The sequence below is a fragment of the Scyliorhinus canicula genome, chromosome 2 (genome assembly GCF_902713615.1).
Source record: "Scyliorhinus canicula chromosome 2, sScyCan1.1, whole genome shotgun sequence".
Lineage (NCBI taxonomy): Eukaryota > Metazoa > Chordata > Chondrichthyes > Carcharhiniformes > Scyliorhinidae > Scyliorhinus > Scyliorhinus canicula.
The window spans coordinates 163,307,385-163,321,719 of record NC_052147.1 but is presented as its reverse complement, the minus strand read 5'-3'; the positions used below and the strand labels follow the sequence as shown (position 1 = coordinate 163,321,719).

The following is a 14,335-nucleotide window of genomic DNA, read 5'->3' as shown; positions in this document are numbered from 1 at the left end:
TCGGGGGAGCTGGTGGCCATCATCCCCACTCTATGGGATGGGTTCGTGTTGGCACCCAGCGCCCTCTCCTCCCGATCGGTGTCCATAGGGGCCCAGGGTTCATGTCGGGACAGAGGGGCAGCTGGGTGGAGCTCACCAGATTGTGCCCCAGAAGCCTGTCCACGAGCGTTTCTCACCAAGGTGCTTATATCTGCTCTGGTGGAGGGTGGGGATGACAGCTGTGATGCGCCGATCGTGGTATCCTCGGAGCACTCCTCTGAAGTGGTCTCATGGGAGGCAGGGGAGTTGGCCACCCTGGATAGGCCAGCACAGTCAGCTAGAGGACTTGTGGGAGAATGGACATGTGGTTATTGAGTGGGTGGGTTAATTTGCATGGCAATCACAACTCACGTTTGACAGGTCCTCCAGGTGGGCCCCAGTAGATCCTCATTCTGCGGCATACACAAACCTCCACATTGGTGACCCTCTGTCCTCAGCCACCCCAGTCATCTCCAGGGCTCGTCCCTCGAAGGTCGTGATGATTCTTATGTGGGCGGAGGTACCTACATCACTGAACCCCTTTCCAGATTTCCAGCGGCCGCCAAGCCTGCATGCCCTGGGGTTCTTCCTCTCTGCACGGCCTTCCCTTCACAATCCCCACACATTCTTCTCTCAGCTGCTGGGCCGCTCCTCCATTCCCTGCTGGGAGACCCAGAACCTAGAGCTGTGGGCTCAGACAGTTTGCAGGTTGCTTGTAGTCCCAGTGACCAATAGCCCAGTGGCACTGCTGGGGCTGCAGAAGTACCGGCCAATCAGTTGGCAGACAGCCCTCCGAGGTGGGACTTCTTCCTGAGTGAGAGGTCGAAATCTCACCTTTAACCAGTTAACCTTCCCTGGAGCAGTAAATGAATGTTTTTCGGGCAGCTGACATCTGCAGGGATGCATGTCCCTTGGCATCCCCACTGATGTCTTGGGTGGCAGGGCGGGAAACACTGCCATCTTAAAGTTCCAGCCTGAGGTTATCTTTTGCTGGCGTTGATCTACGATATACCTTCCTGATGTAACTTCAATCTCATAAACCCTAAAATGGTAATCCAATATAGTAACTCCCTACCTTATTTTTGCTGCATTTTTCCCTATGAAACTTGCAACTCCGCTGCCCACTTTTGGTTCTTAATCCATCCTCAATTGACAATGCTCTGAATCATTATTGATTCACCTTTGTGTCAGGAGTGGCAAAACCAAATTAGCATTGGCATAACCAACATGGTACCAAGTCCCTGGTGAAGGTGGTGGTGTGCTGCCTTCTTGAACTGCTGCTGTTCATGTAGTACATCCACAGTGCTGATAGGAAGGGGTTAGCACTGTGCCTCACAGTGCCAGGGACCTGGGGTCAATTATGGCCTTGGGTCACTGTCTGTGTGGAGTTTGCACATTCTCCCTGTTTCTGCGTGGGTTTCCTCCAAGTGCTCCGGTTTCCTCCCTCGGTCTAAAGATATGCAGGCTAGGTGGATTAGCCATGATATATTGCCCCTTAATGTCCAAAGATGTGCAAATTAGGTGAGGTTACGGGGGTGGGATGGGGCAGGGGAGTGGGCCCAGCTGGGGTTCTCTTTTGGCTGCTCGGTGCAGACTCAATGGGATGAATGGCCTCCTTCTGCATTGTCGGGATTCTATGGATTCTATGGATTGAGTCTTTTGATCAGCTACTGGCAAAAGCAAAATTGACATTTGTGCAGTTGTTGGAAAGAGTGATTCAAGGGGAGGGGCATGGGCGAGCTCAATGAAATGGAATTTCATCTGTCATTTAACAGGAGAATTACATTTGCTTGTAGCAATATCCTCCAATGAGTAGGCTGAACCTCGAGCTCATTACTTGTCTTCTCTGTAGGCATGAACACAAATGAATAGTACACTGTCCAGAAGAAATGTTGAGTGAGAACACATTCTGTACATGATACGGACAGTTCCATTCTACAAGCGCTTCCTCAGCTGTAAGTGATTATTTTATATCTTTGATTAAACAGCAAAATCTTAGTTCTCTCGGAAATAATTCGCACAAATTAGTGTTGCTTTTGGGACTTTTTGGATATTTGCTCCAAAACTTGTAAATGTTCCATTGCAACCAGCTGTAATTCTTAATTCAGTCACAAAATGTTGAGAACGTCGATGGGCTTGTTAATCATTCGCATTTAGATCAACTTCACTTTCATTTAAGAACTATATAATTTATCTTCCGGTTTTATGCGTTTTACAAGATTTGATAATTATAATGGGCTCTGAGTACTGGTCTCTTTAGAATGTATGTGAAACAGAGAACAGATTGTGCAGGTTTTAAAGCAAAAAAATCATGTTTCACAAAGCTGTCCTAACTTCCTGGGGAAGCATGCCACCCAGGGGCTAAGGCATCGTCTGTATGCTATTTGCAACATAAGTGTAAATTCATTTCAGTACAACCAGCAAAAAGAGAAACTCTTCATGCTTGTGTGCTTTCGTGCCACAGAGACCGTGCTCTGTGTTGAGCTAGAGAATTTCATTTGGAGCCTCATTACATTTGGCAGCAACAATCCAGGACTGCACAAGTCAAAACAAAAGATGCTGAGCATATTTCTGATGCCTGATTTCTACTAACCCTGGAAACCACAAATGCTGATGCTGTCCAAAAATAGGATTGTGCAACATGATGCACTCCAGAGTTGAATATCCTAAATATTCACATTGTCATGTTTGGATTGGCACCATTTGGGTGAGATGCCCGAGGGTTGCAGCTTCCGGTGGAACCAGTCATAGTCAGATTCGCAATACCACAGAGGATTCTGCAATTGTGAAGGACGCTATGAAGAATTTAAATTGAAAGCACATTGGCCACATAGAACCATTGAAGTAGAGAATGGCTACAGCACAGGAGGCCATTCACCCTTTTGTGTCCATGCTGAGTCTCTGAAAGAGCAATTCAGCCTTCCTGTCTTTTCTGGTAGCCCTGAATTTTTTCTCTTTGAATAATTATCCAATTCTATTTTGAAGACTTCAGTTGAATCTTCATCCACCACACTCTGGGGCAGTGCATTCCAGATCATAACTACTCGTTGTGTGAAAAGGATTTACCTCATGTTTCTTCTTTTACCAATCACATTAATCAGTATTCCTGATCAGCGACCCTTTTGCAACAAATGCAGATCGCCCCATCTACTCTGTCGCGAACCCTCATCGTTTTAAATACCTCTATCAAGTTTCCTCTTAAACCTTTCTTAATTAAGGTGCAGTGCAAGCTTCCCCAATCTATTCACATAACTGAAGTTCCTCATCCCAGCAACAATCCTCCATCAATCTTTTCAGCATCCTGTTTCATGCCTTTGCGTCATTGTGAAAAGAAAGCTTTTATTCGCTGTTTTCAAACAAAAAGGACGTGTTTTTTTAAAGTTTGGTCACTATTGTTTTGTAGGCTCACATACTAATTGCAAGCAAGGTCAATGATAGATGTGTTTGGTGGTAATGATTGAGGGAGAATGGGTAGGACTTTAAAGAACTACCTAATCTTCTTCAAGTAGCACCATGGGATCTTGTAGATTCACCTGAAGAGACAGATGGATGTCCTAAAGTCTCATCCAAAAGGTGATATTGGACTAATATAGCATCCAATAATATAGCAAAGAACAAAGAACAAAGAAAAGTACAGCACAGTAACAGGCCCTTCGGCCCTCCAAGCCTGCGCCGACCATGCTGCCCGTCGAAACTAAAATCTTCTACACTTCCATGGTCCGTATCCCTCTATTCCCATTCTGTTCATGTATTTGTCAAGAAGCCCCTTAAATGTCACTATCGTCACTGCTTCCACCACCTCCTCCGGCAGCGAGTTCCAGGCATCCACTACCCTCTGTTTAAAAAAATTGCCTTGTACATCTCCTCTAAACCTTGCCCCTCGCACCTTAAACCTATGCCTCCTAGTAATTGACCCCTCTATCCTGGGAAAAAGTCTCTGACTATCCACTCTGTCTCTGCCCCTCATAATTTTGTAGACCTCTATCAGGTCGCCCCTTGACCTCCTTCGTTCCAGTGAGTTCAAACCAAGTTTATTCAACCTCCCCTCATAGCTAATGCCCTTCATAGCAGGCAACATCCTGGTAAATCTCTTCTGCACCCTCTCCAAAGCCTCCACATCCTTCTGGTAGTGTGGCAACCAGAATTGAACACTATACTCCAAGTGTGGCCTAACTAAGGTTCTATACAGCTGCAACATGACTTCCCAATTTTTATACTCAATGCCCCGGCCAATGAAGGCAAGCATGCCGTATGCCTCCTTGACTACCTTCTCCACCTGTGTTGCCCCTTTCAGTGACCTGTGGACCTGAACACCTAGATTTCTCTGACTTTCAATACTCTTGAGGGTTCTACCATTCACTGTATATTCCCTACCTGCATTAGACCTTCCAAAATGCATTATCGCACATTTGTTCAGATTAAACTCCATCTGCCATCTCTCTGCCCAAGTATCCAAACGATCTAAATCCTGCTGTATCTTCTGACAGTCCTCACCGCTATCCGCAATTCCACCAACATTTGTGTCGTCCGCAAACTTACTAATCGGACCAGTTACATTTTCCTCCAAATCATTTATATATCCTACAAACAGCAAAGGTCCCAGCACTGATCCCTGCGGAACACCACTAGTCACAGCCCTCCAATCAGAAAAGGACCCTTCCATTGCTACTCTCTGCCTTCTATGACCTAGCCAGTTCTGCATCCATCTTGCCAGCTCCCCTCTGATCTTTTAATAATGCAACAATTATTGACCTAAGCCTTGGAACGTATTTTCATCAGCCTTCTTTCCCCACTGATCAGGATGATAAGATGACTGAAAGGTTACACTGATCACAGCTGAAAAAAAACTCTTCAATATTTTTAAACACTTCAGCGCCATCTATGTATATCTTAATACTGATTTAGGTGCAGGCAGAAGCTCTTGCAATTAGCAATGGTATGAAAGTGTGTTTTTTTTCATAAATACGTTTCACTCATCTGACCACTCTGAAGAAGGGTTCCACTTGAAACATTAACATATCTTTTCTCTTTCAAATACTGACTTACCTATTACAATTCCAGCATTTCCTGTTCTTCTTTCTGATTTCCTGCATTTCTGTTTCTCCTTTTTACATATGATTATTTAGAGTTCCACTTGACAAGTAGATTTAGCCATCATTGTTATATCCTGAGCTGATGTCAGACTTTTCATCTATTTCGGAGGGGTTATGCTTTTGTTAATCAACATTTAATCAAAAATTCTAGCTTTATGGTGACAGGGTGCATTTCAAAATTGATTTATGTTTTTTGTGATCTGTTTGTATCAGCTCCAACCAAAAGTTTCATTCTTTGGAATAATTTGGGGAACAAAAATTAAGCTCATTAGTTTAAATTAAATCAACAGGATTGGTTTCCATATTAATCTGGAAATTGATGTTTCATTAAGCCGAGAACCTATAGTATTCAAAGATTATGCAATATTAATTTAATTTGAGCCATTTATTCTCCATTTACCATCTCTCTCATGAATATTACTGTTATAATGGCTGCAACACAGGAGTTATCCTGGTTTTTGATAATATGACACAACACAAATGGGGTTGATCTGTCAATGGTGATCCCTAATTAACATAGGTGGGTAGCAAGCAATTGTACCCAATGGCAAATTGAATGAGTTGACCATCAGACAAGGTTAATGGGAAGATGTGCCAAAGCTGTAAATGTCATCATAAGCTTGCACCTTAATACAACTAGATGTCCTATCCATGCCAGATCAGTCCACCTCTTATGTGCCTACACCTCAGAATATGAGCTAACTAGGGGGTGGAGCTTCCTCCCAATTGGAAGAACTCCCCAAAGGATATAAACCCTGGCCTGGGAGCAGGTCAGGGAAGGTGACCCTGCGGGGAGTGGAGAGGAGTGATTGTCGTATCTAGTGGAAGAATAAAGAGAGTTGTATCCTGTCAGCCTGGCCTCTTGTGGAGTCCTTGCCTCCACCCACAACATTGGCTCTTCAGCCGGCAGACATGCCACACAGAAGAAAACTCAAGCCTTTTGATGCTGACTTGGACAATTGGGCCCAGTACGTAGAAAGACATCAACTTATTTTTCGCACTGACGCCATCACCAATGAAAGGCAACAGACAGTCACCTTACTGACCGTTGTTGGCGGACCAACATATGCACTGATAAGGAACTTGGATTACCAGGGCAGGCCGAGCACTCCGCAGTTCACCATTCGGATCGACCTGTTGGGCCGTCACCTGAATCCTTCAGCCCCCAATATTCCATATCGCTTTGCAGATGCCGGCAGATTCTAAGTGAATACTTAGTGTACTTATGGGCACTCGCTGCCCCCTGCAAGTTTGGAACTCCACTGACTGAATCCTTGCAGGACCACTTCATGTGCGGGCTTTGGAACCGACAGATGCAGAGGAATGGAGAAATCTCTGACCCTGGACAGAGCCGTTGACAGTGCGCTCTCCCAGGAAAGCACTGACTGAGACTCCAAGAACCCCAGGGCCTAGCAGACATGAACATTGGGCGTCATCAAGACCGCCGGCCGACGACCACCGAAAGGAGGTGCCGGGACCATCCCACGACGAAGGTCACTGCAGGTTCCACAACTGCCTCCGTGACTCATCCTGGAGCAACTGTAGAGCTTCCCCCGACTCAGTGTTCCCGAAGGTGGGTGCCAGTATTGAGTAGGACACCAATGCCAGCAACGAGGCTCTGGGAAATCACGTGAGAGCGCCATCACCCGGTAGGCATTCTCTCCCCCCCCCCCCCCCCCCACCACACCCCGAGGGGCCGCATGCATTTTCATGAGGACCTGGAGGCCAAGGAGCTAACCCTGTCACTGCACTGTGTAACAGGCCCCAAAACAGCATCTATCCGTGTGCCGTTGCTGCTAAACGGACAACCCCGTCCGAGGTGGAACTGTACATATGGGCAGCGGTTTCTGTCATCAGCTTTCGCACGTTTACGGCCATCCGGATGAGTCTTCAGACACTGGAGCTTTGTGACATGGGGCCCGAATGGCCACTTTTACCAGGGAGCCCTCATAAATCAAGGGCACCACCCATGTGTCCATGGCAAACGGAGACCGGTCCCCGTGCCTACTGTTGGTGGTAGTCTTCAGTGCTGGGCCCAGCCTATTTGGGCGTAATTGGCTGTGTCATCTACATATGGATTGGCAACGCATATGCCTCGCGTACCCCTGTTGACTGGAAGGAGGGCTGACCAAGTTGCCTTAGTTTTTGCCGAAGGTCTCGGTACCATTAAAGGAGTGATGGCCACGATAAATAAGGAAGAGAATGCCCAGCACCTATATTTCCGCGCCCGCCCTGTGCTGTACGCATTTTGCACCAATAATTGGACTGTTTGGAACATCTGGGTATTATTGGCCCTTCCACTATGCCGATTGGGCCGCGCCTGTAGTCCACGTGTTGAAGCCGGACGGGTCGGTGGGGCTCTGTGGGGACAACAAAACAACAGCAAACAGAATATTCCACCTTACCCGGATCGCAGACCTCTATGCCCGGCTTAGCAGAGGAAAAACATTCACAAAGCTGGACATGAGCCACACATACTTGCAGCTGGTGCTCAAGCCAAGTTCCTAGAAATATGTGACGATCAATACCCATCGAATATACGGCCGATATTCCAGAGAGTTATAGAGAACATCTTGCGCGGATTGCCAAGGATGGCCATCTACCAGCATGCTGTTCTCATCACCGGGATCTCGCATCAGGAACATGTGGAGAATCTAACTGAGGTCCTCGAGCGGTTTGCTCGGGAGGGGTCTGCCTCCGGAGGGAGGTGTGCATTTTCCTCCCGCCAGAGGTTACTTATCTCGGCTACCGGGTGGACAGCAGAGGCCTCCATCCAATGGAGGACAAGATGCAGCCGATTGGCCAATCCCCCATCCCTCGTGACCAGATAGAGCTCTGCTCTTTCCTCACCATGGTGAACTATTATGGGAAGTTCATGCCCAGGATGGCCACGCTTCTCAGTCTGCTCCACCAACTACTGAAGAAGGGACAGAAATGGGACTGGGGCCTCTCGTATCACAAGACATTTCAGGAAGTGAAGCGTTATCTCTCATCAGATGAAATGCTGGCCCACTTCGACCCGGACGTGCGCGCCTCACCGTAAGGCATCAGGGAAGATGGGTCGGAGCAGCCAATAGCCTTCACTTCCTGCACATTCACAGACACCAAGTGGAACTACGCAGAGATAGAAAAGTAATTGTGTTCACGGTGAGGAAATGCCACCAGTACGTTTATGGGCGGCCGTTCATGGTATATACCAATCACAAGACTCTGTTGGGGTTATTGAAGGAAGATTGGGTGATTCCACCGATAGTATCTGCCCGGGTTCAGCGTTGGTCCCTGTTTTTGTCCACCTTTGAGTATACTTTAGAGGCTCGCCCAGGCACAAGAATTCCACACACGGACGCATTGATCCAGCTGCCCTTGACCACAAGTTGCCAGCTCCCGTCGCAGCCACTGAAGTGGCAGCCACCCTCCAGTTTATGGACGCCAGCAACGGTAGCACATATCTGAGAATGGACCCAGACTGACGCTGAGTTATCGAGGGTCTGATATATGGTCCACTACAGGGCCCAACACGGGCTATGGACCTCCACCACCAAGCTACCCAAAATGAGTGTCGGCATCCTCCTGTAGGGAACTCAGGTGGTCGTACCTGAATGGGGGCATGCACCCCTGTTGACCAAAATGAAATGTTGGTGCGAGCTACATTTGATGGCCGAGACTGGATGCTGAGATCGAACGGCTGGCCCACAATTGTGTCCTGTGCCAGGAACACCAGAGGGCCCCACCGGCGGCCCTGAGGGCAGCACGGTAGCACAGTGGGTAGCACTGTTGCTTCACAGCTCCAGGGTCCCAGGTTCGATTCCCGGCTTGGGTCACTGCCTGTGCGGAGTCTGCACGTTCTCCTTGCGTCTGTGTGGGTTTCCTCCGGGTGCGCTGGTTTCCTCCCACAAGTCCCGAAAGATGTGCTGTGAGATAATTTGGACACTCTGAATTCTCCCTCTGTGTACCCGAACAGGTGCCGGAGTGTGGTGACTAGGGGCCTTTCACAGTAACTTCATTGCAGTGTTAATGTAGCCTACTTATTATCATTATGATAAGGGCAGAATGGTGGCCCAGTGGGTTAGCACTGCTGCCTCACACCGCTGAGGTCCCACGTTCAATCCCGGCTCTGGGTCACTGTCCGTGTGGAGTTTGCACATTCTCCCCATGTTTGCGTGGGTTTTGCCCCCACAACCCAAAAGATGTGCAGGTTAGGTGGATTGGCCACGTTAAATTGCCCCATTAATTGGAAAAACTGAATTGGGTACACTAAATTTAAAAAAAAATTGTTCTGATGCACACCTGGGAGCGGCCCAGGAAGCAATGGCACCGCGTACACAGAAACTTTGAAGGCCCGTTTAAGGGTCCACATTCCTCATATTTGTGAACATCCACTTGAAGTGCCTTGAAATACACTGGGTCGCCACAGCGACCACACGAGCATCCATGGACAAACTGCAAGACGTTTTTAGCACGCACGGACTGCCCGAAGTCCTGGTGTCCGACAATAGGGCAGCATTTACAAGCCAGGAGTTTGCATTGTTCATGGCTGTGAATTGCATCAGGTGTGCAGACGGCCCTTTACCACCAAGCCTTCAATGGACTAGCCGAACAGTGGTTCAAACATTCAAGTGGGCCATGAAGAAGGTAACCTCAAGATCTTGGCAGATGTATTTTTCCTCCAGTTAATGTGGAGAATCCATTTCAGACAGTGCTAATGGTACCTCTCCAGGGTCTTGAGGTGGCAACTGTGTGTCATCCAGGTTTCTGAGTTGCATAGAAGAGTTGAAAGGACAACCGCTTTGTACACAAAGCTCTTGGCACTGCGGTCCTCAAAGACTCTCGTCTTTAAACGTCTGAAGAAGGCACTTGAAGATTGGAAATTATGTTGAATCTGCACAGCGATGTCAGACTTAGAGGAGAGGTGGCTCCCCAAATAAGGTAAATGCTCCATGTTTGGAAAAGTTGTTCCATGGTTCTTGGTTGAGGGAGAGGCCGGATCTTGCCCTGGGGTGGGTTGGGGAACAACTTGAATCTTCTTGAGGTTGAAGCTGAGACCAAATATTGGGTATACTTATGCAAACGTGACAACCATAGCTTGGAGATTCTCTTCTGAGAGCATAGAGCTGGCGATGACACCTGCATACTGAATTTGTATAATACTACCCAAAGGGTACCTTCTGCCTGATCCGCTGTTGAGGACGTGTTTTGGATTGTGCTTTGTCTTGTTCCTCCTCTCCAACCTTACTGTCATGGGAACCCTGCCACGTGTTCCAGACCCATTGTTCTCGGGATCAACGGCACTTTCAAGCCTCTCTACCATGGCAAGGTGACAATCCAAGGAAAGGTATGGTGAATATTATTGGACTCTAACTGCACATACGGGGATTGGAGTCCTTCCGTGTGGTTAATCTCGTCATTTAGCTGCGGCACCCACAATGCCATGTGTGCGTAGTTAATGGCATCATCTTGGCAAAATCAAATAGATTCTCCACCTGCATCTTTCATCAGAGTGGATGTCAGCCACTTCCCTTATGCAGCAAGAGGACAGTGAACAGTGAGATCACCTGCTGCAATCTAGAAGGACCCTAATGTGAGGAAATTCAATGTGCGCCTCCTTCGTAAACGGTAAAGACAAAAATACTGTTTCTGGAATAGGTTGAGGCAAGAGAAATGTTCCTTGAAGATCCTGGATAGGTAAGGCCTCGTACTGAAAACCTTTATTACCATCCCTCTCTTCCTTCTGCCAGCAGCTTGTTCTCTTCTGTGCTGCCTCTGCTCATAAACGATTTTACAGCCCAAGAATGATGGTACCTACAGCACCCAGAATTGAGAAAAAGTTGTCTGTCCCTTGAAGTCAGAATTAACTAACGTGTTCAACATGCACAACATCACTCCTTGAACCTCAATGACTTTAAACAGCACTAAAAATGTCACAACATTTCTCCCAACTCCGACTGAGCCCGTAGAAATCAATTAGCTACTAGCCTGAATGTAGTTATACATAGCCATTAATATTACAACATTCAATTATAATTTCCTGGTCACCATTCGAGACAGGCTTTTTATTTCAGATTTTTTATGAAATCTAAATTCCACCAACTGCTATGATGGGATTTGAATCCATGTTCCCAAATCAGTAGCCTCGACGTCTGGATTACCACAATGTCAAAGTTATACCATTGACTTTGAAGTGCTTTGGAATGTCCTGTGATTGTGAACAGCCCTTTATAAATGTACATTTTCTTTTGATAGAAGTTAAAATAGAACTAAATATAAGAGGAATTTACTTGAGATCTCTTCTCAAAACTTTAGCTGCAATTAGTTCCTCAACTTGTCTAATTTGTTATCTCTTCAATAGTTCCACTCTTGTTATATATAACTGCCATTTCACCAGATTAAATATTTTGTTGTAAGCCTGTCTTTGAGTCAGTACCATTTTGTACCAGTAAACCTAGATAATATTCCTTTGCATTTTTAACATATTTCTGCCGACTGATTAAAGTTCTCTGAATCTGAAATCAGTACGTACTAGAATGCCTTTTTATCCAGTTAACCTCAGCGACTAAACTGACCATGGTTTTCAGGTCAACCCAAGCTTATTGATACTTCAAACTGGTGCAATATCCTGGCTTAATAGATCAATGGCAAGAACTTCTTAAGATGACAATGGGCCAGATTCTCCGGTCCCTCAGTCACGTGTTTCTGGGCCGCGCCATTTACTGGTGGTGGAATTCTATCTTCCCACCAATTGTCAATGGGATTTCCCATAGCAACCACCCCATGCATTGTGAAACCCGTTGGCCCAACGATCGGAAAATTCGCTCAATAGAAGGAGAAATTAGCATTAACAGGCATCAGGAATGCCTGATTAACTCTTTCCTTACAATACTCATTGCGCACAAAGACCTATGTATTTCAGGTTATCCGTTAGCTCAGGGCAGCACTGTCACATACATTTTTGAACATGTTTTATTTCTTTTGCTTTTTGTTTTCGTATTGTTATTTTTTACTTTAATTCCTCAATGGACTCACTGTAGGTTGGATTGGATCGGATTTGTTTATTGTCACGTGTACAGAGATACAGTGAAAAGTATTTTTCTGTGAGCAGCTCAGATCATTTCATACATGAAGATTTAATTTACATTTTTCTTCTTCGTATTGTTCATCCAAACTCTAATTGAGATGCTTTTACAGTTCAGTGGTGTATCTCTTGGGAATTGGAGTGTTTCTCCTGTTAGTGGGCTACATCACATTTGGAAGCAGAGAGACTTGCAATCTACACCACTTTCATATCAAAATCAAATATATTTCTATTCAACCTTGCAATTAAACTCAAGTGAACAAGGTAACTGTTTATGCTTAACATTGACACTTCATGACAAAAGTGCATTTTGTGAGTAAATATCCTGAACTTCCTTCTTATTTATGGTGTAATCTACAAACATTCTTTGCTTCAATAGTTTTAAACTAGAATTTAAATAATAATTTAGTTGCTTGGGAAATGTCACAGGGCAATTAATTCAGGTTGTATCTGGTTGTTAACTTTTATTTCTAACAATGAACTCACGGGAGGACCATTAATATCACAGCACAGCAGAAGGCCATTCAGCCCCATGCTTCCAGCTCTCTGATCGAGCAATTCACCCTGTAACCCTGCAGATTCTTCTTTTTCAGGTAACAGTCTAATTCTCTTTTGGATGCTTTGATTGAAACTGCTCCCAGCACACTTTAGCAGTGCATTCTGCTGCTTAACTACTCGCTCTATACAAATGTTTTTCCTCATGTCGCTTTTGCTTCTTTTGCCAATTACTGTAAATCTTCACCTTTTACTTCTCAAACCTTTTACAAGTGGGACCAATTTCTCCCATTGATCCTGTCCTGACCCCTCATTATTTCAAATATCTCAACCAAATCTCCTCCTTACCTTATTTTATCCAAGGAAAACAGTCCTGACTTCTCCAATCTGTCTTCATAACTAAGGTTCCTCACCCCTTAGTGAGGGGTGGAACAATTCTCATGAATCTTTTCTGTAATCTCCCCAATGCCTTCATATCCTCCCTAAAGTATGGCACCCAGAACTAGATGCAGCATTCCAGCTGAGGTTGAACTAGTGTCTTAGTTCAACATAACCTCCTTGCTCTTGTACCCGATGTTTCTATTAATAAAGCCCAGGATATTACACATTAGTTAACCACTCTCTCAATTTGTCCTACAACCTTCAGTGATTTATGGACATATACACCCAGGTCCCTCCTGCTCCTGCAGCCCCTTCAGAGTTGTACCCTATACTTTATGTTGTCTCTCCAAGTTTTCCTTATCAAAATGAATCACTTCACATTTCTCCACATTGACCTTCATCTGCTACCTGTCCACCCACTTGAATATCTTGTTGATATCTTTTTGAGGTTCTACCTTATCCTCCTCACAGTTCACAAAGCTTCCAAGTATTGTATCATCCACAAATGTTGAAATTGTGTCCTGTACACCAATGTCTAGGTCATTAATACATATCAGGAAAAACAAGCATCCCAACAGTCTTTGTGGAGTTTTCACTTCCTCCCAATGTTTATGTGTGTTTCCTCCGCTTGCCCTGGTTTCCCCCCCACATTTCAAAGATGTGCTGATTGGGTGGAGTGGCCATGCTACATTGCCCCTTAGTGCCCAAAGATGTGCAGCTGGGGTTAAGGGGACGTGGCAGGGGAGTGGACCAGGTAGGGTGCCCTTTTAGAGGGTTGGTGCAGACTCTATCGGCCGAATGGCCTCGTTCAGCACTGTAGGAATTCTATGATTCTAACACTGATCTCTAGCCTGACAAAATATCCATTAACCACACTTTCTGTTTCCTATCACTTGGACAATTTCATATCGTGCTGCTACTATCTCTTTTATTCCATGAGCTCTAATCTTGCTCACAAGTCTGCCGTGCAGCACTGTATCAAATGTCTTATGGAAATCCACGTACACCACATCGACAGCATTGCCCTCATCAAATTATTACAGCATCAAAAAATTCAAGCCAGTTAGTTCAACGCAGTTTTCCCTTAACAAATCCACGCTGCTGTCGTGCAATGAGTTAATAGAATAGTTGTGTTATTAAGGGCAGCACGGTGGTGCAGTGGATAGCACTGGGACTGTGGCGCTGAGGACCTGGGTTTGAATCGTGGCCCTGGGTCACTGTCCATGTGCAGTTTGTACATTCCCCCCGTGTCTGCATGGGTTTCGCACCCACACCCCAA

At 45.8% G+C, this 14,335-nt stretch overlaps 1 protein-coding gene across 5 annotated transcripts in view; it reads left to right on the top strand.

Moving 5' to 3' along the window:
• Nucleotides 1-1,813: 1,813 nt before the first annotated feature.
• Nucleotides 1,814-14,335, top strand: part of col6a3 (collagen, type VI, alpha 3) — a 294,343-nt gene continuing 281,821 nt past the window's right edge. For 4 of the 5 annotated variants that reach the window (XM_038788414.1, XM_038788411.1, XM_038788403.1 and 1 more), the window contains exon 1: nt 1,814-1,973. The gene's annotated coding sequence lies outside the window, so the exon portion shown is untranslated. Of the gene's footprint in view, nt 1,974-6,634; nt 6,685-14,335 lie in introns of those variants that run through there. The other variant, XM_038788407.1, reaches the window with a different exon arrangement.